Here is a 20,470-nt window from a genome sequence, read left to right as displayed (position 1 = left end):
ATGAGAAAAGTAGGCAGAAGTACAAGGAGATGCAGCAGCAGGTAAAGAGGATGTGGTGAAGGACAAAGGAAAAGCCATATGAGGAGCTGTAGGAGAAGTTGGACACTAAGGAAGGAGAAAAGGTTGGAGAAACAGAATTGGGTTCGACAGAGTGATGACAAAAGTAGGCAGAAGTACAAGGAGATGCAGCAGCAGGTAAAGAGGATGTGGTGAAGGACAAAGGAAAAGCCATATGAGGAGCTGTAGGAGAAGTTGGACACTAAGGAAGGAGAAAAGGTTGGAGAAACAGAATTGGGTTCGACAGAGTGATGACAAAAGTAGGCAGAAGTACAAGGAGATGCAGCAGCAGGTAAAGAGGATGTGGTGAAGGACAAAGGAAAAGCCATATGAGGAGCTGTAGGAGAAGTTGGACACTAAGGAAGGAGAAAAGGAAAAGCCATATGAGGAGCTGTAGGAGAAGTTGGACACTAAGGAAGGAGAAAAGGATTTGTAGCGATTGGCCAGGCAGAGACCGAGCTGGGAAGAGATGCAGTGGAGTTTTTAAAAAATATGGAAGGTTAGAGGATGCCTGAGGAATGGAGAAGGAGTGTGCTGGTACCAATCTTTAAGAATAAGGGAGATGTGCAGACCTGCAGTAACTACAGGGGAATTAAGTTGATCAGTCACACCATGAAGTTATGGAAAAGAGTAGGGTTTGATTTTCCCAAAGCTTTACAAACATCTTTATAACATGTGTATATACAATACACAGAGAAAAGCTCTGAGGAGATTGTGACAATACTTAACATTATTTTAATGTGATTTAGGTGAAATAAGTAGAGGTGCTAAAAAAAAAAAATGTTCATATATATTTTTTTATTTCTAAACATTACTAAAAATATAATACGTTATAACTACGATAAAGATAATAAACGTCATTTTGCGCTGTTTATAAAGTCAGTCAGATCAGTTAACAGTTTGGGCAAATGGTGAATTAAAAGGTGTTTACAACCTTGTGGGTTTTTTTTTTTACTGATAGTCTTATGCTCATGTAACTTGCATGCATACAAATAATGGTTTGTTATACAATTTTTTTGTATAACAGGAAGCCTGAAGCAGAAGCGTTTGCTGAAAACTGTCAGTAAGAGAGAGCTGGAGAAAGCGCTTGGTAAATGGTTCACAAATGCAAGAGACAGAGAAGGCAACTGTGCTTTGAGGGCTCAGCGGGACCGTGATCGGAGGGCAGTACAGCCGGAAGTGTAAGTCATATAACCTATAGCTAGGGCTGCACAATTAATAATATTTTATCCCGATCACTGTTTTTGCCTCTGTTTAATTAGAGGAAAACTCCACCCTTAGATGAAAAAATATCTTATAAATTACTTATCCTCAAGGCATCTATACGGTGGCTGAGAAGAAAACACATGCAAATAGAAAAAAACACCAGCAAATTAAAAACAACGTTATAAGTTTGACAACACGTGCTGCAAATCCTCACAACACAACCAAACACAGAAACACGCTGCAAATCCTCACAACACAACCAAACACAGAAACACGCTTGTGCAGCTCACAGAGTCTCCAATTGGCTCCTGTGTTCCCGCCTTCTCATTCTGAAGAAACGGTCTTCACTTACTACCACTGATCACCTGACCTGACCTGGATAACCTGACCTGACCTGACCTGACCTGACCTGACCTGACCTGACCTGACCTGACCTGACCTGACCTGACCTGACATCTTTGTCACGGTAAGAAATTTCATTTAGTGTATACTTCTGAAAGATTTGTGGTGAATAAAGTTACAGGCACGATATAACGAAGGTAAGAGTGGAGAGTGAACTGGTTTACCTCAGAGATAAACACCTTGGAAAACTGAACATTCTTAATGATTAGCAGATAACTAGGACATTGTCTACTAAAATGTGGAAATAACGACTCTTCAAACCATTTTCACCCGTGTTTTCTCCATATAGTGTCCACATGATAACAGGAGGGTGAAACAGTAAAAGCACTGTGGAGTCTCTTTCTCTTTCACTACCTTTATAACATGTGTATATACAATACACAGAGAAAAGCTCTGAGGAGATTGTGACAATACTTAACATTATTTTAATGTGATTTAGGTGAAATAAGTAGAGGTGCTAAAAAAAAAAAATGTTCATATATATTTTTTTATTTCTAAACATTACTAAAAATATAATACGTTATAACTACGATAAAGATAATAAACGTCATTTTGCGCTGTTTATAAAGTCAGTCAGATCAGTTAACAGTTTGGGCAAATGGTGAATTAAAAGGTGTTTACAACCTTGTGGGTTTTTTTTTTTTTTTACTGATAGTCTTATGCTCATGTAACTTGCATGCATACAAATAATGGTTTGTTATACAATTTTTTTGTATAACAGGAAGCCTGAAGCAGAAGCGTTTGCTGAAAACTGTCAGTAAGAGAGAGCTGGAGAAAGCGCTTGGTAAATGGTTCACAAATGCAAGAGACAGAGAAGGCAACTGTGCTTTGAGGGCTCAGCGGGACCGTGATCGGAGGGCAGTACAGCCGGAAGTGTAAGTCATATAACCTATAGCTAGGGCTGCACAATTAATAATATTTTATCCCGATCACTGTTTTTGCCTCTGTTTAATTAGAGGAAAACTCCACCCTTAGATGAAAAAATATCTTATAAATTACTTATCCTCAAGGCATCTATACGGTGGCTGAGAAGAAAACACATGCAAATAGAAAAAAACACCAGCAAATTAAAAAAAACAACGTTATAAGTTTGACAACACGTGCTGCAAATCCTCACAACACAACCAAACACAGAAACACGCTGCAAATCCTCACACACAACCAAACACAGAAACACTGCAAATCCTCACACACAACCAAACACAGAAACACTGCAAATCCTCAACACAACCAAACACAGAAACACTGCAAATCCTCACAACACAACCAAACACAGAAACACTGCAAATCCTCACAACACAACCAAACACAGAAACACGCTGCAAATCCTCACAACACAACCAAACACAGAAACACGCTGCAAATCCTCACAACACAACCAAACACAGAAACACTGCAAATCCTCACACACAACCAAACACAGAAACACTGCAAATCCTCACAACACAACCAAACACAGAAACACGCTGCAAATCCTCACACACAACCAAACACAGAAACACTGCAAATCCTCACAACACAACCAAACACAGAAACACTGCAAATCCTCACACACAACCAAACACAGAAACACTGCAAATCCTCACAACACAACCAAACACAGAAACACTGCAAATCCTCACAACAAAACCAAACACAGAAACACTGCAAATCCTCACAACACAACCAAACACAGAAACACGCTGCAAATCCTCACGACACAACCAAACACAGAAACACTGCAAATCCTCAACACAACCAAACACAGAAACACGCTGCAAATCCTCACGACACAACCAAACACAGAAACACTGCAAATCCTCACACACAACCAAACACAGAAACACTGCAAATCCTCACACACAACCAAACACAGAAACACGCTGCAAATCCTCACACACAACCAAACACAGAAACATGCAAATCCTCACAACACAACCAAACACAGAAACACTGCAAATCCTCACAACACAACCAAACACAGAAACACGCTGCAAATCCTCACAACACAACCAAATAGCACAGATCACAAAATAAATGTTTCAAGGGGACCACAACAAGTGACAAACCCGTCTGAAACTGCTTATTGTTCGATGTCTATTCGTCAGTGGTGTTGATGTGTGTCGATGACCTGAAAGGTGAGTTGTTTGTTTATTTTATCATTGTTTGTTTATGATTCCTTGGCCTTTTGGATATTATTATCCTAAATAATCTGATGAAATACACAATTAACTGTTAAACGTTATTATGTTAACTTGCAAAGCCAAGGAATCATGATCAGGATGTTAAAATAAATAAAAAAACTCACCTTTCAGATCAACACCACCACTGATCAATAGACACTGAACAAGCAGTCCCGGGGTCGTCACTTGTTGGGGTCCCCATGAAACATTTATTTTGTGGTCTGTGCTGTTTGCAGTGTAAATGAATTGGTTGTGTTGTGAGGATTTGCAGGACGTTTCTGTATTTAGTTGCGTTGTGAGAATTTGCAGCTCGTGTTGTTTAGCTGATGATGATGTTTTCTTAAATTGCTGGTGTTTTTTTATTTGCATATGTTTTCTTCAGTTGCAGTGCGTTGAACTTTCTGGTCCACCGTGATCCGAGGTGTGATTTACATCTTTCAGCTGATCAGAATCATTGTTCAATCACTGGCTTTTGGCAATGACCAAATATTCGTTTAAGAGTCAAGTTCAGACGCAAGGTTGATATTTTAATTGTTACATTCATAAGGTTTGGATTCCATGACTGGTCCCCCGGCATAAGTTATTACTGTGTGAGGCAGAGGTGGGAACAATTCACTGATGAGATTCTAGGATATGTCTTAATTATATTGATGCATGTTTTTTTTAGATGCTGCTGTGAATGGTAGTATTTTAAAATGTACTAAATTGCCTTTTCTGTTTTCTCTTTCTTTACTGTTTTGTAGGTGTGCAGCCGAGGAATCTGCATAGACCCACCAGTGAACTATTCTACATTAGTAATTCTGTTATTCCTGTTTCCTGTTTTTTTACTTGAATTAATTTAAATTAAATGTGATTTACATTCTGAGTTGAAGTCAGAAGCTTTTATCACTTTGAATTTACAAGTGTTTACGGTGGTTTCGGTATTTAAGGAAATTTGGCGAAACAAGCATTCTGTAGTCAGAACTTCTCTGTGTGTCTCTATTGCCAGGTACAGTGATTCTTTAACATTTCTTTAGTAAACTGCATTGTTAAAATATTTGGTTTTATGCTGATCATGTCATGCTTCTATTATTTGTTTTAAATGTGACATTTGTTTATTGATTATTGCCTGGCAAATAAATGTAAAATTCTAAATTAACTCTGAAACTTCCTGAAATCATTTATATCTAGTTGATTATGTAGCCTGGTGTTACCGCAAATCTATGACCAGGATAGTACAAACTAAAGGCTCATGAACGGATGGAGCATAGAGCACAACGTCTGAGACCTTCTGATTTCTGACTATCACTGATTTAGCAAGTTATAACTATGTGACTAAATACATTATTCTTTATGCATGAGCAAGCATTGAGAGGTCTACTTAAAGAATATTAGTTTACCGTTATATCCTCTGACTAAGATTCGGACTGGCCAATGTGCCTCCTTGAGCAGTTATCGTTAGCCGAGCACAAGGTTCTAAGCGACTCAGATCCATAATGAATGATTAATTGAAAAGATAGGATGCAACCAATGAGGTGATCATCTTAAATTAGAGATATTCAAGTTAAATATTTATTATAAATTGGAGTCAGATTAGAGGTTAAAATTAGATTCATGTAACAAAGTGCAATCCATTTGAGTAATCTTTTACAGCCGCACAAGAGACTAACACGCAGCATACCTTCACCCACACCAGTGGATTCCGTCATTGGGCCATTGGGTGGGGACCTTACATCTTACTTAGATTTTAGTTCTGTTGTTTTGTGTCATTTTGTCTTGTATTATGGAGCACTTCGGTCCTTAAGCAATATTGTTTTGTTTTACTGTGTACTGCACCAACTGTACAGCCTATGATTAAAATGACAATAAAAACAATTTATTTGACTGTAGGAGCTATTTTTAATTTCTTTAGTTGGGACTGGAGGTGACCTAAAAACCCCTCCTGTGGTAAAAAATACAAAAACAAAAAACTAACACCTGATAAAGATCTTCTCCAGGACAAATCTCACATCAGTAGGACAGAATTTTCCCCAAACCTGAGATCTTTATTTTTGGTCTGTTCTACTGATATTGTACTGAGATCATATTTCCAATCGCACTGAGACATTTAAAATGATACCAAACATGTAAAGTTAAAAAATCATACATTCTTAAATTATAATAACTGCAGTATGCAAGTATAGTAGCTTGAATTCCAGGAACTTCTTAATCATCTTTCCATGACCCGGTCATATCCCCAGGAGGGAAAGAGGGGGCTCAAGGATGGGTGAGTGGGCAGCTGAACAGATGTCTTCCTCTCCTCAAATTAAAGAGATCTTCTCCTCAGATTAGAAAGTTTAATGTTTTGTTGCATGGCAGTTCTCAGGGTCTGATCTCATGGAAAGATCTGACCATCCTTACAACTTCCTCTATAATTCCTGAGGAACAGGAAATGGCAGCACTGGAGAGTAAAAATCTGTAAAGCTCTGGGCAGGTTTAGATTCAGCATGTGAGCACATGTCTTACATATAATAAAGTACAAATCTATAATTATTGTAATGTTTAATGAACATGTAATATTTTACATTTTGTTGTGTTTTGTTTCTTTTATTAAAATGTTGGACTTCATTTAAATCATAACTAAAAATAAAAGTTTAGTTAGAATGCAGCCTTATAACATCTACTGTTAAAATAAAACTTTTAACAACCTCAGTTAGTTATAAACACTTTGGCATTCAACACATTACAAAATAATTTAATTCAATAAATTAATTTTAATAACTCAATCCATTCAGTTTTGTTTGTTAATTTAAACTCTGTAGATACAGTAAAACCCCGTTGTACGAACAACCTATTGTACGAGCAAACGGAGATACGAGCAAACTCGTGGTTCCCCGTTTTCGACCACAAGCTCGGGAGAATCGTGACATGTACAGCCAAACCATTGATAATAACGGACAGCGAGTGAGGGTGAATGAGGGTTTATATATGGTTGGGTGATGAGTGCTAACGAGAGTCAGGTGTGTGATTAGTAAGCCGGCGAGCAGCTCTGTGCGGGCAGGGGCACGGGAGAAGAATCAGGGAGCTCCCTGACAGTAACTGTTAAATTGTGTTTACATTACGGTAATTTGCGGTGTATTTGTTTGTTAAAATAGGCTACAATTACTTTTTAAGTGCAGAAATAAGCGATCGAATGAGATCTCGGCACGGATTAAATCACTTTTACATTCATCCTTATGGGGAAAATCAGTTCGAACGTACGAGCAAATGGACCTCGAGCAATTTTCAAGAACGAATTATGCTCGTACAACGGGTTCCACTGTAATAAGGCCCAGAAGAGTCGGTTCACTGGTTTCGATTCAATTGAATCTGAATCAATAGATTCACTGGTAAACGACTCGATTCAACAGTTCTAAAAAATCTGTAACATAAAACATTCTGTCTCCTTAAAAATAATTTTCTCAGCAGTTTCAATCAAGAAAAAGAAACTTTTGTTCCCAAACATCTCAACATTCACTGTTTCTAGTTCAATAACAGAACAAATAGCATTCGTACAGTTCAGAGTCTGATTTGAGGTTTGATCAAGTTTACATTTTATTATAACAATATGTTTGATTGAGTTCTTGCATGTAGATGATACTTTTAATAAATTTAATACTAACTTCATGCAGTTTCTCAACATAAAGACTGGATTTTATAAAAACATTGTTGGACAAAATAAATGTTATTAAATCTGTACTCATCTTTTCTGGATCATTTAGTTTATTACATTAATTTTAATCAGCTTCATTTAACTTCAGTTTCATTTATTTATATCACAAAATTTCAGCTTAAAAATTAAACATGAACCCCCTGTATGTAAAACAGTAAACAGTTTAAGTTTAAGACGGTTTAATATTATCAAGAAAAATATCTATAATTATTAATATTATTATTAATATTATTATTAATATTATTATTAATATTATTATTAATATTATTATTAATATTAATAATAATAATAATAATAATAATAATATTAATAATAATAATAATAATAATAATAATAATAATAATAATAATAATAATAATAACTGCAGTTGGTTGTCAGATTTCAGTCTTACACTGCCCTCTAGTGGCTCTGTCAGGACTTAATTTTTTCTTAAATATATACACGTTATTATTAGTGTTTTGTTGTCTAGTTATATCAAGTGGAGGAGTCTCCCCCGTGTGGATGGAGGAGGAACTGCTACAGTTTAGAGCCTGATTTGAGGTCAGATCAAGTTGAGTTCTAACAGTAAGTTTGATTGAGTTCTAACATGTAAATGGTACATTTAATAAATTTAGTACCACCTTCATGCAGGTTCTCAGCATAAATAGTGAATTTTATAAAAACATTGTTGGACAAAATAAATGTTATTAAATCTGTACTCATCTTTTCTGGATCATTTAGTTTATTACATTAATATTAATCAGCTTTATTTAACTTGAATTTCATTTATTTATATTGCACTTATACACAAAAAACTTCTAGAGCTTCACCACTACATCACTCAAATACTACTGCCGTGTGTAATCTTCTAATAAACCCTAATAGTGACATGGTGTTGTATAAATAATAGTAAATGTGAATATTCCTTTCAGATAAAAGTCATAAAGTGCATTTTAGGTGAATTTATGAACCACATCTGGCTTGAAAAGACCGGTGTCCAAATAATTTTGACCACACAGTGTGTATCAGCTGAAAAGCAGCAGCTTTTCCACTGGGATTCAATCTGAAATATTACTTTTGATCATATAAAATATTTTATATTATATATTTGATTACAGATCATTGGACAAGACACCTGTCAGTCAAGATATACAGGTGAATGACAGGTGTTTCGTCCAATGATTAAAATTAATGTAATAAATAATGTAGAAATAACGAGTACAGATTTAATAACATTGAAACAATTTATTTTGTCAAAAGTTTTATAAAATCCAGTCTTTATGCTGAGAACCTGCATGAAGGTGGTACTAAATGTATTAAATGTACTATTTACATGTTAGAACTCAATCAAACATATTGTTATAATAAAATGTAAACTTGATTAAACCTCAAATCAGACTCTGAACTGTACGAATGCTATTTGTTCTGTTATTGAACTAGAAACAGTGAATGTTGAGATGTTTGGGAACTGATTATTGTCTGTATATATGCAGGTCAGGGTTTTCATGCTGGAACACCGTTCATTACAATGAGACGATGATGTAAGATGACGAGCCAAACCACGGAGACGAAGCTGACTGAGGTGAACCCCTCAAACTAACCCAGGAACAGAGAAGGAACGTTCTGACCACCTGCTGGTTTTGCACAAACAGAACAGAAGTTTCTTTTTCTTGAGTGAGACTGCTGAAAGAAATATTTTTAAGGAGACAGAATGTTTTATGTTACAGATTTTGTTAGAACTGTGGAATCGAGTCATTTTCCAGTGAATCTTTCAATTCAGACTCAATTAAACCGAATCCAGTGAACCGACTCTTCTGGACCTTATTATTTTTAAATGAATTTATTGAACCGAACTCTTTTGAACCGAGTGACTTGAACTGAATCTACAGAGTAGAAATTAATGAAGCAAACAAAACTGAATGGATTGAGTTATTAAACTCACCCATCCTTGAGCCCCCTCTTTCCCTCCTGGGGATATGACCGGGTCATGGAAAGATGATTAAGAAGTTCCTGGAATTCAAGCTACTATACTTGCATACTGCATTTATTATAATTTAGGAATGTATGAATTTTTACTTTACATGTTTGGTTTCATTTTAAACGTCTCAGTGCGATTGAAAATATGATCTCAGTACAATATCAGTAGAACAGACCAAAAATAAAGATCTCAGGTTTGGGGAAAATTCTTTATCAAGTTATTTTTTTTAACCACAGTTGTTTTTTGGTTTTTAGGTCACCTCGTGTCCCAACAAAGGGTTTTAAAGCTTTTATTACTTTGCATTTAAGAGTGTTTATAGTGGTTTGGGTATTGAAGGAGATTTGGTGAAACACTAGGGGGCGTATCTGTAGTGAGTCTCTGTGTGTCTCTATTAGCAGGTATGACGACTCTAACAATTCTTTAGTAAACTGCATTGTGAAACTATTTGTTTTATGCTGATCATGTTGTGTAAACATGTAAAGTTAAAAATCATACATTCTTAAATTATAATAACTGCAGTTGGTTGTCAGATTTCAGTCTTACACTGCCCTCTAGTGGCTCTGTCAGGACTTAATTTTTCTTAAATATATATTATTATTATTAATATTAATGATAATATTAATAATAATAATAATAACTGCAGTTGGTTGTCAGATTTCAGTCTTACACTGCCCTCTAGTGGCTCTGTCAGGACTTTATTTTTCTTAAATATATACACGTTATTATTAGTGTTTTGTTGTCTAGTTATATCAAGTGGAGGAGTCTCCCCGTGTGGGTGGAGGAGGAACTGCTACAGTTTAGAGCCTGATTTGAGGTCAGATCAAGTTGAGTTCTAACATGTAAATGGTACATTTAATAAATAATGTAGAAATAACGAGTACAGATTTAATAACATTGAAACAATTTATTTTGTCAAAAGTTTTATAAAATCCAGTCTTTATGTTGAGAAACTGCATGAAGTTAGTATTAAATTTATTAAATGTACCATTTACATGTTAGAACTCAATCAAACATATTGTTATAATAAAATGTAAACTTGATTAAACCTCAAATCAGACTCTGAACTGTACGAATGCTATTTGTTCTGTTATTGAACTAGAAACAGTGAATGTTGAGATGTTTGGGAACTGATTATTGTCTGTATATATGCAGGTCAGGGGTTTTTTCATGCTGGAACACCGTTCATTACAATGAGACGATGATGTAAGATGACGAGCCAAACCACGGAGACGAAGCTGACTGAGGTGAACCCTCAAACTAACCCAGGAACAGAGAAGGAACGTTCTGACCACCTGCTGGTTTTGCACAAACAGAACAGAAGTTTCTTTTTCTTGAGTGAGACTGCTGAAAGAAATATTTTTAAGGAGACAGAATGTTTTATGTTACAGATTTTGTTAGAACTGTGGAATCGAGTCATTTTCCAGTGAATCTTTCAATTCAGACTCAATTAAACCGAATCCAGTGAACCGACTCTTCTGGACCTTATTATTTTTAAATGAATTTATTGAACCGAACTCTTTTGAACCGAGTGACTTGAACTGAATCTACAGAGTAGAAATTAATGAATCAAACAAAACTGAATGGATTGAGTTATTAAACTCACCCATCCTTGAGCCCCCTCTTTCCCTCCTGGGGATATGACCGGGTCATGGAAAGATGATTAAGAAGTTCCTGGAATTCAAGCTACTATACTTGCATACTGCATTTATTATAATTTAGGAATGTATGAATTTTAACTTTACATGTTTGGTTTCATTTTAAACGTCTCAGTGCGATTGAAAATATGATCTCAGTACAATATCAGTAGAACAGACCAAAAATAAAGATCTCAGGTTTGGGGAAAATTCTTTATCAAGTTATTTTTTTTAACCACAGTTGTTTTTTGGTTTTTAGGTCACCTCGTGTCCCAACAAAGGGTTTTAAAGCTTTTATTACTTTGCATTTAAGAGTGTTTATAGTGGTTTGGGTATTGAAGGAGATTTGGTGAAACACTAGGGGGCGTATCTGTAGTGAGTCTCTGTGTGTCTCTATTAGCAGGTATGACGACTCTAACAATTCTTTAGTAAACTGCATTGTGAAACTATTTGTTTTTATGCTGATCATGTTGTGTAAACATGTAAAAGTGTATAAAAAAAGAGACAGTAAACATCTCCATGAACAAATGGGATTATGTGGTATAAATCATTGTCTATCTATATGTTATGTATATATATATATATATATATATATTTGACTTGTTCATTCAGCTTGCACATTTCTTAAATGCCGTGATCTTATAACCTTCTACTTCTGCACATTTCTTTTTCAATGCCATAGCCACTAACCACTTACATGTACTTCTTAACAATGTCCACACGTCTCTGCACTGCTATACCCTTTATATTTATTCACTGTACATTTACAGTGTATTTATCTGCACGATTTTCACGATTGCTACATTTTTCACTTCTGGTAGATGCCAAACTGCATTTCGTTGCTGTGTATCTGTACTATGCAATGACAATAAAGATCTACCTACCAACCAACCAACCAACCAACCAACCAACCAACCAACCAACCAACCAACCAACCAACCAACCAACCAACCAACCAACCAACCAACCAACCAACCAACCAACCAACCAACCAACCAACCAACCAACCAACCTACCTACCTACCTACCTACCTACCTACCTACCTACCTACCTACCTACCTACCTACCTACCTACCTACCTACCTACCTACCTACCTACCTACCTACCTACCTACCTACCTACCTACCTACCTACCTACCTACCTACCTACCTACCTACCTACCTACCTACCTACCTACCTACCTACCTACCTACCTACCTACCTACCTACCTACCTACCTACCTACCTACCTACCTACCTACCTACCTACCTACCTACCTACCTACCTACCTACCTACCTACCTACCTACCTACCTACCTACCTACCTACCTACCTACCTACCTACCTACCTACCTACCTACCTACCTACCTACCTACCTACCTACCTACCTACCTACCTACCTACCTACCTACCTACCTACCTACCTACCTACCTACCTACCTACCTACCTACCTACCTACCTACCTACCTACCTACCTACCTACCTACCTACCTACCTACCTACCTACCTACCTACCTACCTACCTACCTACCTACCTACCTACCTACCTACCTACCTACCTACCTACCTACCTACCTACCTACCTACCTACCTACCTACCTACCTACCTACCTACCTACCTACCTACCTACCTACCTACCTACCTACCTACCTACCTACCTACCTACCTACCTACCTACCTACCTACCTACCTACCTACCTACCTACCTACCTACCTACCTACCTACCTACCTACCTACCTACCTACCTACCTACCTACCTACCTACCTACCTACCTACCTACCTACCTACCTACCTACCTACCTACCTACCTACCTACCTACCTACCTACCTACCTACCTACCTACCTACCTACCTACCTACCTACCTACCTACCTACCTACCTACCTGACAGAGCCACTAGAGGGCAGTGTAAAACTGAAATCTGACAACCAACTGCAGTTATTATTATTATTATTATTATTATTATTATTATTATTATTATTATTATTAATATTATTATTATTATTATTATTATTATTAATATTAATAATTATAGATATTTTTCTTGATAATATTAAACCGTCTTAAACCTAAACTGTTTACTGTTTCACATACAGGGGGTTCATGTTTAATTTTTAACCTGAATTTTTGTGATTATAAATAAATGAAACTAAAGTTAAATGAAGCTGATTAAAATTAATGTAATAAATAATGTAGAAATAACGAGTACAGATTTAATAACATTGAAACAATTTATTTTGTCAAAAAGTTTTTATAAAATCCAGTCTTTATGTTGAGAAACTGCATGAAGTTAGTATTAAATTTATTAAAAGTATCATCTACATGCAAGAACTCAATCAAACATATTGTTATAATAAAATGTAAACTTGATCAAACCTCAAATCAGACTCTGAACTGTACGAATGCTATTTGTTCTGTTATTGAACTAGAAACAGTGAATGTTGAGATGTTTGGGAACTGATTATTGTCTGTATATATGCAGGTCAGGGGTTTTTTCATGCTGGAACACCGTTCATTACAATGAGACGATGATGTAAGATGACGAGCCAAACCACGGAGACGAAGCTGACTGAGGTGAACCCCTCAAACTAACCCAGGAACAGAGAAGGAACTTTCTGACCACCTGCTGGTTTTGCACAAACAGAACAGAAGTTTCTTTTTCTTGAGTGAGACTGCTGAAAGAAATATTTTTAAGGAGACAGAATGTTTTATGTTACAGATTTTGTTAGAACTGTGGAATCGAGTCATTTTCCAGTGAATCTTTCGATTCAGACTCAATTAAACCGAATCCAGTGAACCGACTCTTCTGGACCTTATTATTTTTAAATGAATTTATTGAACCGAACTCTTTTGAACCGAGTGACTTGAACTGAATCTACAGAGTAGAAATTAATGAATCAAACAAAACTGAATGGATTGAGTTATTAAACTCACCCATCCTTGAGCCCCCTCTTTCCCTCCTGGGGATATGACCGGGTCATGGAAAGATGATTAAGAAGTTCCTGGAATTCAAGCTACTATACTTGCATACTGCATTTATTATAATTTAGGAATGTATGAATTTTAACTTTACATGTTTGGTTTCATTTTAAATGTCTCAGTGCGATTGAAAATATGATCTCAGTACAATATCAGTAGAACAGACCAAAAATAAAGATCTCAGGTTTGGGGAAAATTCTGTCCTACTGATGTGAGATTTGTCCAGGAGATCTTTATCAAGTTTTTTTTTTAACCACAGTTGTTTTTTGGTTTTTAGGTCACCTCGTGTCCCAACAAAGGGTTTTAAAGCTTTTATTACTTTGCATTTAAGAGTGTTTATAGTGGTTTGGGTATTGAAGGAGATTTGTTGAAACACTAGGGGGCGCATTTGTAGTGAGTCTCTGTGTGTCTCTATTAGCAGGTATGACGACTCATTAACAATTCTTTAGTAAACTGCATTGTGAAACTATTTGTTTTTATGCTGATCATGTTGTGTAAACATGTAAAAGTGTATAAAAAAAGAGACAGTAAACATCTCCATGAACAAATGAGATTATGTGGTATAAATCATTGTCTATCTATATGTTATATATATATATATATATATATATATATATATATATATATATATATATATATATATATATATATATATATATATATTTGACTTGTTCATTCAGCTTGCACATTTCTTAAATGCCGCGATCTTATAACCTTCTACTTCTGCACATTCCTTTTTTATAATGCCATAGCCACTAACCACTTACATGTACTTCTTAACAATGTCCACACGTCTCTGCACTGCTATACCCTTTATATTTATTCACTGTACATTTACAGTGTATTTATCTGCACGATTTTCACGATTGCTACATTTTGCACTTCTGGTAGATGCCAAACTGCATTTCGTTGCTGTGTACCTGTACTATGCAATGACAATAAAGATCTACCTACCAACCAACCAACCAACCAACCAACCTACCTACCTACCTACCTACCTACCTACCTACCTACCTACCTACCTATCTACCTACCTACCAAAAATGCGTCAGCATTTTTCTGTCCTCTGATTGGTTGGTCAGAGGGAAACTGTTACAGCCAAGTTCAACTAACAAAACACGTGTGTAGCTCTGTGTTCACATGAATACATCTGAGTTAGACTTTTTAATGCCTATGGAGGAAAAGAAATTGATTTAATTTCGGATATTCTTAAAAATACATTTTAAAGAAAAGCTGGAGATGGTGAGGAGGAGGTGCACATTATGAGTCTGCATCTCTGCTGAGTAGGTTGTATTTTATTTACATTTTATGTTTTGTCATGTTATTAGACAAATATTGATTCTGAACTGCTCTAGATGATGTAGGTGACACCTTTGCGGTTGTAGTGTAGAGGGTTGGCGTTTGAACTGGGTTTCTTGCTTTAATAAAATGGTTTTCACCTCCATATGTGAAATGCCTCTCTCTCTCTCTGTGTAATGCTCTGTTCTATTGCGTTTTGTATTGTATTGATGGTTTCTATAATTGCGACATGACAGTGGTGGTATTAAGAGGTGGATTAAGTCGGGTAAGTCCCCACTGAAGGCCCAGGTACCAAATGCACGTCCCGCCACTGATATAATCAATAATGTATAAAGGGTGTATGTGGTCATCCACAATGCTGGTGGCTTTGTGAGACCAGATGAGGTTCTCCACAGCTGAACACAAAGATTGCTGAGTCAGCACCAGTCCATTATCCACTGCATTTCCTGTCTGAAAGCGTCTTGTCGTTCTTGTTGATGAGACTCATGATGGTCATGTCACTGCTAAACTTGATGATTGGAGCTGTGCATTGCAGCACAGTCATGATTCACAGTGTGAACAGCTGGTGACTGAGGATACAGACCTGGGGGATGCAGTGCTCACTATAATAATCACTACAGTAGTTTCTTAGAGTTTTGTGACTTGGTCTGATGACAAAGGAAGCTGATTTGCGTAATGCATTTGATGACGGCTGGGGGAACGGGCTGTGTGCTGTTTTCCTCCATGATTCCAAAGTCTTCAGAGCTGCTTCAGGGTTGCTGGGTGCCAGATCATGAATGGCATAGATGACTGAGAGCTGCACTTCCATGGCATACCTGCACACAACATCCAATACAAAATTAGGGTCTGCTGAAGCACAAAACTAAACATCAGAGAATAAAGATAAAGATCGATAAAAACATCTTTATTTGATGCTTTAGAAATACCTTTTGAGAAGTTTTGCATTCCAAACTGATTTATGCTTTTTGCCAGATTTTCAAATGACATTAGCATGTTCTCCTTAAGTCCTAGTTGACCAAGTCGCCCTGTTTGAGAAGGACAAAGACCACTAGTGAAAAGCTGAAAAATCCAGAAATAATGTGAGATGATGCTCTGAAACAGGATTTACAGTAAACTTACCAAGTAGCCTGAAAACTGCTGCTACACAGACGTCTCGGAACGGTGTTTGCTCTGTTCTTGCTTGCCTCAGCCAAGTGTTCAGGATCAGCCAAAGATCCTTCCTAGTAAATAAAAAAGAGGAGAAATGGATATGTTGAGGGTCTTTGTGGTGGTTATGGAGCAGCCATTGTGGTTTTATGATCACTTGTGATTTTATGCAACATGAATGGGAACTTTTCAATATTTTAAACGACCACTAGATTATTGACCGTTAATGGAAAAAGTCAGGAATAAGAACTAGGTCACAGGTTAAAGGTGCTTTTTACTTGTCACATGTACCTTACAGCACAGAGAAATTCTTTCTTCACATACCCCAGTGATGATAGAAAGCCGGGGGCAGAGCACTGGGTCAGCCATGAATGGAACTTGGTGATCCTGGGGCTTGAACCCTGACCTTCACCACTGAGCTACCACTTCCTAAATAGAGACCCTTCCATGGTGAAATACTTACAGCTAAAGTTACAGAATTCTCTCTGACTGTCTGAACACTGATCCTGGAAACTTCATTTATAAATGCACAATAAACATTTTCTCACAGAAACATCACCATATCAACAATTACCCAATTTTTCCTGTGAGATCTTATTGTATTAAAATTAGATATAAAATGGCTGTTTAAATATTAACTTTACAATATGTTGAAGATGTTTTGCATTCAGTACCGTATAATATTGGTAATGGTCCAAGTCCAGCCCAGTTGTGCACACAGAAGATCCAGGCTGAAGATGTAGTTCCAGGTAGCAGGGCAGAGATCATAACCATACCAGCTGTTCTCCAGGAACCTCAGACTGCTGTCTTCCAGAAAAGACTTCAGGGTGCTGGTGATAGCATTGTGGATGTTTCCTGGAGGCTCCTGGCAAAAATACATCATTATTTAATACCCACTAAATTTACACTGATACTTGGAAATTAAAGGGAGATTAAGAAGGCAGTAAAATACTTGATAAAGTCCAGTTAAAAAAAAGACAAAACACTGAGAGGAACACTGAGGATCAGCTTCTTACCTCATCCCAGTGCAGATACTTGGTGAGCAAGTGAAATATCTTTCCCTTTGCTTTCAGGTTGCTCACTATGTGAATTGCTCGGCATAAAGAACTTTCATGGGACAAAAAACTTGGCCATGCTGTCACCATGACCATAATCACTTTGGGGCTTCAAGAAAATCTGCAAAGCAACAAAACAATAGAACATAAATACACTGTAAAAAAAAAAAAAGACATTGGATATAAAAGTTGACACACCTTATAAAATTGCATCTTATTAAATTGCAGACAGAAATAACAATATAGATAATATGAATATGCAAACACATCAAAATGATTACAAAGATTCATTAATTTAACTACAACCATGTAGGAAAATGTGTTATGGTCCAACGAGACAAAGGTTAAACGTATTTCCATAAATCTAAAAGCTATGTTTGGTGCAAAGCCAATACAGAGCATCCTCCAAGTAACATCATACCAACATGGTGGTATGGTGCAACACTATGCTTTGGAGCTGCTTTTCTTCAGCTGGGCAGAAGCTTCTGTCCTCTGTGAAGAAGCTGAAAATAAAGAGGAGTTTCACATTTAAACATGACAATGACCAAAAGCACATATCCAAATTAGCAAAGGCATGGCTTCAGAAAAGGATCATCACAGTACTGGAATAGTCCAGCCAAAGCCCAGACCTCAACCCAATCCAAAACCTATGGAATGACCTACAATGAGCCATACACAGGAGATCACCTGCAATTTAAAGAAACATTTTGCAAAGTAGAGTAGATAAAATTCCAAAGTGTAGATGTGGGAAGTTAATGGAGATTATTCACAAAGACTTGATGCCATAATAAAGGCAAATTGTGCTTCCACAAAGTATTATTTATGGGGGATTTTCAGACTCATGCAATCAAGCTGTGATATTATTTAAAAAGTTACCAATTAATAATTATTTCTTTTGTCTCTGGATATTTATATTTAAAAAACCTGCCATTTTATAAGGGTGTGTAAACTTTTTACATCCACTGTACATCACCAACAAAAAGACACAATTTACTTCTCAGTATCAGTGTCCAGATCATTTTTAGTAGATAAATAATGAAATATCAGTATAATCTCACCTTCTTTAAGGAGTCTGTAGACGAGAGCATGTGCTTTGTGAGAGTCCCCTCTCTGTTGACACACGCCTACATAAACCCTACAGAGAGACTGCAGGAGATCATGTCCCATAAACCCTCTCTCCACCTTGATCTTCTCCAAAATCACAGACAGAAACGTCTCTGCTAAGGACTAAATGAGACGAAAGAAAATTTTCAGCATCCGACTGAATAAACATGTATTTAAATCATGTATTTAAAACAAATATTAGGAAGTTAAGACTTGACTGTAGACTGGGTTTAGGAAAACTATTAGATATTGTATAAACCAAAACCTAGAGTCAAAATGTAACATGATAAATCATATCTACTGTTCAATTTAAGAACATCAGGTGAATTATGGATCAACTTTCAAAAATGAGAAACTCAAATCCACAGCTAAAGAATAAAGTGTTTAAATCGCATGCACACTAAATAAAACAAAAGATAAGAACTGACCTCGTTTACACAAAACTCAGAAATGACGTGTTTCTCTTCATCTCTCAGAACAGGAAGTTCACTTGTTCCTGTGAGAAGTGCATGAATCCTGTCTGTAGGTAAAACATCAGAACAGGACTTTTGTAGTGTTTCTAATGCACTGGAGATGAGAGATTGTGTTGTGTGTGTTGTGTTTACAGGATCAGCTGAAGCAGCATCAAGTCGAGGCTTTTGAGCTTTCCTGGGTGGTGACATGTCTGATCCAGTTCTCTTTGCTGTGGGCTTTGGGTCTGTATGAATATAAAAGAAAACATGCACAATAAAATAAACAATAAAACAAAGCTGCATGTTTTATTTTGTATAATAAATTTAACCTACAATCTGATCATTACTGGCATCTGCTAATCGCCTGATCCACGCGTCTTTTATGTTTATGGTATTTGAATCTTAATCTGCATTTACATCCACCTTTTTCCTCATTACATGACAGAAAGACGTCATTAACTAATGAAAGATTAAGGCTGACACTGACAAGACCCACAATACTTACATTTACATTTATATTATTTGTCACACGCCCTTATCCAGAGAGACCTACAATATTTCTTCCTAGATCTTAAAAAATGACTGTTACACATTTAGGTTCATTAAGACGGTGAAGAATTTGCCTTGTCAACACTTTTTCCATTAATGTTCCAATACTTTTGGTGATAATGTACATACTAGGTTTAGCACATGCTAAGATTAAACTGTTTATCCACTAAAATTAGATTACAACATGTCACATTTAAATACGTTTATCAGCTTCCTGCTTGTTTATGTTTTATTAATTATTATTATTTTTAATTGTATTATTAATTATTTGTGTTAATTTATTCCATAGTCAATGCAAATACAGAACACATTAAAATGTATAGAAACTTAGTATTAGAGATTTTACTGTTACCTTTGTTCAACTCGTTCTCCACTTTGTAAAGTTTTTCCTGTTGAGGATCGAAAACAAAAAGCAGATTTAGTTTTATTTAGTCACATTTCTCACTAAAAGTTCAATGATGTCTGCATTTAAAAATGGAAAGAAAGTACCTCCATTAAGCGAAAGCTTTTCTCCATGCTGCTGATTTTGCATTTCAGGCCTCGGATTTCCAGATTTTGTCTGGTGTTCACTTCTGTAAAATAATTTACAAAATGAAATGAAAAGGTGCTCAGATCACATTATCACATTATATGTTTATTTTAATAGAACTGAATCATGCAGTAATAATCAACTTGTACTTTCTTACACACCTTTAAGTGCCAGAAGCTGGTTTTCAACACTGACATTTCTGTGGAAGGGAAAAGAAACATTTAGATAAAACATTATATAATATATTATTATATTACATATTATATAGTATCACTGCAATG

The 20,470-nt window shown here is 36.2% G+C and overlaps 1 protein-coding gene and 1 long non-coding RNA gene across 2 annotated transcripts in view; one reads left to right on the top strand and one right to left on the bottom strand.

The window, feature by feature from the left end:
- The window catches only part of LOC124384556 (zinc finger protein 850-like), a gene marked incomplete at its 5' end in the record, with an annotated part of 172,746 nt that overhangs the window by 3,849 nt on the left and 148,427 nt on the right, over window positions 1-20,470 (top strand).
- Window positions 16,341-17,632, bottom strand: LOC124384715. Its single transcript, XR_006925519.1, has 4 exons — window positions 17,517-17,632; window positions 17,175-17,365; window positions 16,474-16,574; window positions 16,341-16,379 (listed from the first exon to the last, which is right to left on the bottom strand). It is a non-coding gene; the product is annotated as an uncharacterized LOC124384715 (long non-coding RNA).

The sequence above is a fragment of the Silurus meridionalis genome, chromosome 4 (genome assembly GCF_014805685.1).
Source record: "Silurus meridionalis isolate SWU-2019-XX chromosome 4, ASM1480568v1, whole genome shotgun sequence".
In the NCBI taxonomy this organism is placed as follows: Eukaryota; Metazoa; Chordata; class Actinopteri; order Siluriformes; family Siluridae; genus Silurus; species Silurus meridionalis.
The sequence above is the reverse complement of the archived record's forward strand: the minus strand, read 5'-3'. Positions and strand labels throughout refer to the sequence as shown.